Here is a 7,443-nt window from a genome sequence, read left to right as displayed (position 1 = left end):
CAGAAAATTCAAAGAAATTGACAGAACTTACAGCAAGATTGGATTTGAATACCACATCAGTGGCAACAAATACAGAATCTATAAATAGACTGATTCAGGAATCTTCAGAAACAAGGAAAATTGCAGAGAGTGCAAAATCTGTCGCAGGTGAGACACAGGAAAGACTTGTGCCGATTGAGAAAAAGGTGAATGAGCATGAAGCGGCCCTCTCCTTACTGGAATTACAACGGAAAGAACGAAATCTGAAATTTAGACAGGTTCCAGAGAAAGAAGAGGACAATCTGGCGGAATTTCTCACAGAGGCAATTCTGGAAAACTGGCAAGAAGATCTGGAGGAAGATGAAGTGGGGATAACAACTGCTTTCAGACTTGGTAGAAAGCAAAGCAAGAAGTCAAGGGATTGTCTGATCACCTTTAGAACCAAAGAGGAAAGAGACAAGATACTGAACCTTCATTACCAAAAAGCTTTGGTGATTGGAAACATTCAAGTCCAAATCTTTAAGGACATCCCTAAATACATCTTGGAAGTGAGGACCTTTTATAGAGATCTTGCCAATTTGCTGAGGAAGAACTTCATACCTTTCAGGTGGGAATTCCCACAGGGGTTGTCCTTTAACTACAAAGGGAAGAAAGTAAGAATAAGAACAGTACAGGAGAAAGAGTACTTTTTGGAGAGAAACCTAGAGGACCTACAGAAAGGTACGGTGGATCCGGCAAGAGAAGGGCAAGGATTAACACCAGAAGGAGGAGGGCTAACAGACATTGCAAATCTATCATTTGGACTACCACAACTGCCAACTGAAGAGGAAGAAAAACTTGGAGCAGTCGGAGGATCAAACATTTAACAAACAAAATGTCTCTGCAACTTCTAAGCTGGAATTGCAACGGTTTGAACCATCCCAGAAAAAAACGACAGGTTTTCCACATTTTGAAAAGGGAACAACTGGATCTGATATGTCTACAGGAAACTCACATAACTAGAGCACACAGGAAATTGTTGGTGAACAAAAGACTGGGACAAGAATTTATATCTTCCGATAAAGTAAAAAAGAGAGGAGTAGTGATTTATGCAAAGGAAAAATTGGACCCAAAGTTAAAATTTAAGGATGAAGAAGGAAGATACCTGGCAATTGAAGTACAGATCCAGGGGGAAAAATATTTGATAATTGGAGTATATGCACCAAATGATGGGAAGGCAGAATTTTTTAAGAAGTTGCATGAGACCTTACTAGATTATCTCGACTGCAAAATAATAATGATGGGGGACATGAATGGAGTGGTTTCTACAAACATGGACAAGGCACAAAGACAGACAATATCTAAAGAAGGAAGATTACCAAAGACTTTCTTCGAGATGACGGAAAATATGGACTTGATTGATATTTGGAGAACAAAGAATCCTCTCGAGAGAGAGGGAACTTTTTTCTCGGAATCTAAAATGACATGGACGAGAATCGACCAAATCTGGGTATCTAGTGTGATGGCTACAAAGATTAAAAAAGTAGAAATCTGCCCAAAAACCTGCTCCGACCATAATGCCGTAAAGATGGAAATGAAAATGACAACAACTGGATCCTTTAGATGGAGAATGAACGACTCCCTATTTAGAGATGAACAATTCTGTATAAAGGCCCTAAAGACATTGAAAGATTACTTCGAGATAAATTTGAGAACAGATGTGGAAAAAAGAACAATTTGGGACGCAAGTAAAGCCGTGATGAGAGGCTTCCTGATACAACAGAATTCAATCAAGAGGAAAAAGCAAAATGAAAGGAAAGAAAGAATTTTAGAAAAAATGAAGGAAGGAGAAAAGAAACTGAGGTCAAAACCAAAGTCTCAAGAAATTCTGAGAGAAATAAAATATTATCAGACGCAATATATGGAACTGACAAATCAAGAGATAGAATGGAAAATTAAACAAATGAGACAAAGGACTTTTGAGTCTGCAGATAAGTGTGGGAAGCTCCTTGCATGGCAATTGAAAAAGAGACAAAAATTGAACACAGTTACTTGTTTGGAGATAGAGGGAAAGAATGTTCATAAGCCAAATGAGATAAGTAACTGTTTCCAAAGTTTTTTCAGGAAATTATACACACAAGGGCCAGTAAATGAACAAGAAATAGAAGAATTTCTTAAAAATTATGGACTACCGAAAATTCCAGAACAGGGCAAGTTGATTTTGAATGAGAAAATAACAGAACAGGAAATAGAGGAGGCCATACAAAAGGCACAACTGGGAAAGTCTCCAGGACCAGACGGACTGACGGCTAGATATTATAAAGCTTTGAGAGAAGGTCTAGTGCAACCACTAAAAGAAGTTTGCAATGAAATATTGGAGGGGAAAAAGGCACCTGAAACGTGGAAAGAGGCTTTTATTTCACTTATACCAAAGACCGAGACTGAAAAGAACCAGGTTAAGAACTACCGCCCGATATCATTATTAAATGTGGATTACAAAATTTTTGCAGACATTTTAGCAAAAAGACTGAAGAAAGTATTGACAGGTGAGATTCATAAGGATCAATCTGGCTTTCTCCCGGGTAGACACATGTCTGACAATGTGAGGAACATAATAGACATTGTGGAGCTGTTGGAAATGAACATTAACAGAAAAGCGGTTTTGATTTTTGTGGACGCGGAGAAAGCCTTTGACAATATTTGTTGGAGTTTTATGAAAAAGAATCTCCAAGGGATGGGGGTAGGCCAAGGTTTTGAAAATGGTATAGGTGCAATTTATTCTGAGCAGAAGGCAAAGCTAATTGTGAACAATGTGGTAACGGAAGAGATAGCCATAGAGAAAGGAACACGACAGGGATGTCCTATTTCCCCCCTACTTTTTATACTAGTTCTGGAGGTTTTGTTAAATATGATTAGAAAGGACCAGTTGGTTAAAGGAATTCAGGTCGGAGTGAAAGAGTATAAATTAAGGGCATTTGCAGATGACCTAGTTTTGACTTTGCAACAGCCAATCACTAGTACAAAAAGAGTTTTAGAACTGATCGAGATATTTGGTCAAGTTGCAGGATTTAAGCTGAACAAACAAAAAACTAAAGTATTGGAAAAAAACCTAACAAATGAAGAAAAAGAGACATTCCAGAATGAAACAGGTTTGGAGATAGCAAAAAAAGTGAAGTACCTGGGGGTGAATTTGACATCGAAAAATGTGAATCTTTTTAAAGACAATTATGATAAATGTTGGACAGAAGTTAAGAAAGATTTAGACATATGGTCAAGGCTGAAACTTTCCTTGTTAGGCAGAATTGCTGTTATCAAAATGAATGTATTGCCTAGAATGTTATTTCTGTTTCAGACATTACAAATAATAGACAAGATGGACTGTTTCAAGAGGTGGCAGAAAGACATATCGAAATTTGTTTGGCAGGGCAAAAAGCCAAGAATAAAATTTAAGACATTAACAGATGCGAAAGATAGAGGGGGTTTTGCCCTGCCGGACTTAAGACTCTACTATGAATCAGCAGCGTTTTGCTGGTTGAAAGATTGGCTGCTCCTCGAGAATACAGACATTTTGGACCTTGAAGGATTTGACAACAGATTTGGTTGGCATGCATATATATGGTATGACAAGGTAAAATTGCATAAAGGTTTTAAGAACCATATGGTGAGGAAAGCTCTGTATAATGTTTGGATTAAGTATAAAGACCTGTTTGAAAGTAAAACCCCCAGGTGGTTGTCACCAATGGAAGCAAAAGAGGTGAAAAAATTGAATATGGGTTCTAATTGGCCTAAATATTGTGAAATTATAGAACAAGATGGTGAAAATGTAAAATTGCAGAGTTTTGAGAAACTGAAATTTAAGGTGAGAGATTGGTTACATTATCGACAGATAAATGAAGTATTTAAACAGGACAGAAAGAAAGGCTTCCAGGTGGAGAAGTCAAAATTAGAAACAGAACTGTTAGAACCCAATACTAAAAATTTGTCAAGAATGTACAACTTGCTGTTGAAATGGAATACTCAAGATGAAATGGTGAAATCTAATATGATTAAATGGGCACAGGACATTGGGCATGACATTGAATTTGCAGACTGGGAGCAGTTATGGACCACTGGTGTTAAATTTACGGCATGCAATGCCTTAAAAGAAAACATTATGAAAATGATCTACAGGTGGTACATGACTCCTGCTAAGTTAGCAAAGATCTATCATTTGCCCAATAACAAGTGTTGGAAGTGCAGTGAAACGGAGGGAACCTTCTATCACCTTTGGTGGACCTGCCCGAAGATTAAGGCTTTCTGGGAAATGATCTATAATGAAATAAAAAAAGTTCTGAAGAGAACGTTTGTTAAAAAACCAGAGGCCTTTCTCTTGGGTATGGTGGGCCAAATGGTGCCAAAGAAGGATAGGACATTTTTTATGTACGCCACCACAGCAGCAAGAATTCTTTTAGCAAAGTATTGGAAGACGCAAGATTTACCCACGTTGGAAGAATGGCAGACGAAGGTGATCGACTACATGGGACTGGCTGAGATGACTGGCAGAATTCGAGACCGGGGGAAAGAGGCGGTGGATGAAGATTGGAACAAATTTAAAGTTTATCTTAAAAACTGTTGTAATTTGGAAAATTAGGGGCTCAGAGTTATAAGAGATAAAGAACTACAGTTGTATTAATAACTAACAGAAGTTAAATACATGAAATATATTTAAGTTATGATCAGAGGGTTGCTGAAAAATCTTGAAACAAGAATGCAGAAAAGGGGTGGTATGGGGAAGTCATGTTTTTGTTTGTTTATGTCTATGTTTTTGCTTTGTTTATTCTTTATTTATGGAAAACTAATAAAAATTTATTATAAAAAAAAAAAATAGAATGCGTTTCAGGAGTCCGTTCGACTCCCAAAACTGTTCAAAAACCAAAGCATGGCTTTGTGCATCGTGCAGCCAATCGGAAGCCGCGTCAGAAGTTTGGCTTCCAAAAACTGTTCAAAAACTGGAACCCTCGTTTCTGGTTTTCAATCATTGAGGAGCCAAGACGTACGAGTTCCAAGGCGTTTGGCAACCAAGGTACGACTGTAGTCCTTTCATGGAAGAAAAAAAATGAAGGTGCCCAGACCTTCCAGAAATAAATCTAAGACAAAAGGAAAGCAGAATTCGCCTCCAAAATTCTCCCCAAGCAAACAAAAAGCACCACCTCTATCCCCGCAAAAGTAAGCAGAGTGCACTCTACCTGGTGCACAGAAGCATTTGGAGGAAATAGAGCATGGGTGGGCAACCTAAGGCCCGTGGGCCGGATCCGGCCCAATTGCCTTCTAAATCTGGCCTATGGACGGTCCGGGAATCAGCATGTTTTTACATGAGTAGAATGTGTGCTTTTATTTAAAATGCATCTCTGGGTTATTTGCAGGGAATAGGAATTTGTTCATTCCCTCCCCCCCCCCCAATATAGTCCGCCCCCCCCCCAAGGTCTGAGGGACAGCGGACCGGCCCCCTGCTGAAAAAGTTTGCTGACCCCTGAAATAGAGGATGGCTGGATTTTGCATTCTCGCCACTTCTGGTTGCAGAAAGAAAACCCTCAAATTTAATGTAAATAAATGGGAAGAGGAGGAGGAAGGTCTCCGCAGCTGCCAAGGGGTGGTGGTCATAGAATCTTAGTTGGAAGGGACCCCATCAGGTCATCTAGTCCAACCCCGCTGCCCCGGTGTTCTCACAGTGATGTTTGAGGGCACCATGTTCTCAAATCCGAGAGAATAATGGCAAGAAAGATTTTGTCGTTGTTTAGTCGTTTACTCGCGTCCGACTCTTCATGACCCCAAGGACCAGAGCACGCCAGGCACTCCTGTCTGGGAAATGATATTGGGATTTGGGAAATGATATTGGCTCCACCGTGTGAAGAAGTGAGTGAAGGACCTGAGGAGAGACCAGTTGCCAGCTGATCGCCCTGAGTTAAGGGCTATTGGAGAGGACACGGCGATAATAATTTGTTCATGCGCTGGATCTAGCAGCTATAGGTCCTGTTGGGAGTCATGAAACTTTTCATAAAGCTCCTGACAAATGAGACTTCCCTGAAGCTGGGCTCCTTTTCTCCCTCGATGAGGACTAGAAACTTGGTTTTGAAAAGAAACAAAAATCGGGACACACCAGAATTGTCACGTCCTATGAAATCACAGCGCCCCACAAATAATCTGATCCACCGCTCCCACAAACCTGCTTCATGGGTCTCAGTTTACCCCAGGTAGACTCATAGAATAAGAGAATTAGAAGGGACCACAAGGATCATCTAGTCCAACCCTCCTGCAGTGCAGGAATCTTTTGTCCAGCGTGAGATTCAAACCCACGACTCTGAGACAAAGGGTCTCAGGCTGTACCCACTGAGCTGTCCCAGGGTATAAGCTCTGCCCTACCTACAACACACACACAAAAACCCTTGAAAACTAGCTTCTTATTGCTCTGTTAAAACAGCAAAGAACTATTCCCGCATTGCTGGGGGTTGGACTAGATGACCCTTGGGTCCCTCCCAACTCTAAAATTCTGATTATTTTCCAGACTGAACATATCCAGCTCCTTCAACCATTCCTCATACGGCTTGGCTCCCAGACCCTTGATCATCTTGGTCACCTTCCTCTGCCTATTTTCCAGCTTGTCAACATCCTTTTTAAATTGTGGTGCCCAGAACTTAAAAATTGTGCAGCCCTGTTTAGGGAAGTTTTTAAGGACTGATGTTTTAATGTATTTTTAATCTTTTGTTGGAAGCCGCCCAGAGCGGCTGGGGAAACCCAGCCGGATGTGCGGGGTAGAAATAATAAATTATTATTATTAATAATAGTAACAACTGGACACAGTATTCCAGGTGTGGTCTGACCAAGGCAGAATGGAGTGGGACTATTCCTTCCCTTGATCTGGACACTAGACTTCTGTTGATGCAGCCTGGAATAGCATTAGCTTTTTCTGGTGCTGCACAGGGACGCGGGTGGCGCTGTGGGTAAAATCTCAGCGCCTAGGACTTGCCGATTGCATGGTCGGCGGTTCTGAATCCCCGCAGCGGGGTGAGCTCCCGTCGTTCAGTCCCAGCTCCTGCCCACCTAGCAGTTCGAAAGCACCCCTAAGTGCAAGTAGATAAATAGGTACTGCTTTATAGCGGGAAGGTAAACGGCGTTTCCGTGTGCTGCGCTGGTGCCGGTTCGCCAGAGCAGCTTCGTCATGCTGGCCATGTGACCCGGAAGTGTCTGTGGACAGCGCTGGCTCCCGGCCTCTAGAGTGAGATGAGCGCACAACCCTAGAGTCTGTCAAGACTGGCCCGTACGGGCAGGGGGGTACCTTTACCTTTCCTTTCTGCTGCTGCATCACACTGTTGACTCATGTTTGTGGTCCACTAAGACCCCTAGATCCTTTTCATATTTTACCACTGGCAAACCAGGTACCCCCCCCCCCAATCTTATAATTGCGCAACTGGTTCTTCCCAGCTAAGTGCAGAACTTGACATTTGCCCC

This window comes from Podarcis muralis, chromosome 9 (genome assembly GCF_964188315.1).
Source record: "Podarcis muralis chromosome 9, rPodMur119.hap1.1, whole genome shotgun sequence".
In the NCBI taxonomy this organism is placed as follows: domain Eukaryota; kingdom Metazoa; phylum Chordata; class Lepidosauria; order Squamata; family Lacertidae; genus Podarcis; species Podarcis muralis.
The sequence above is the reverse complement of the archived record's forward strand: the minus strand, read 5'-3'. Positions refer to the sequence as shown.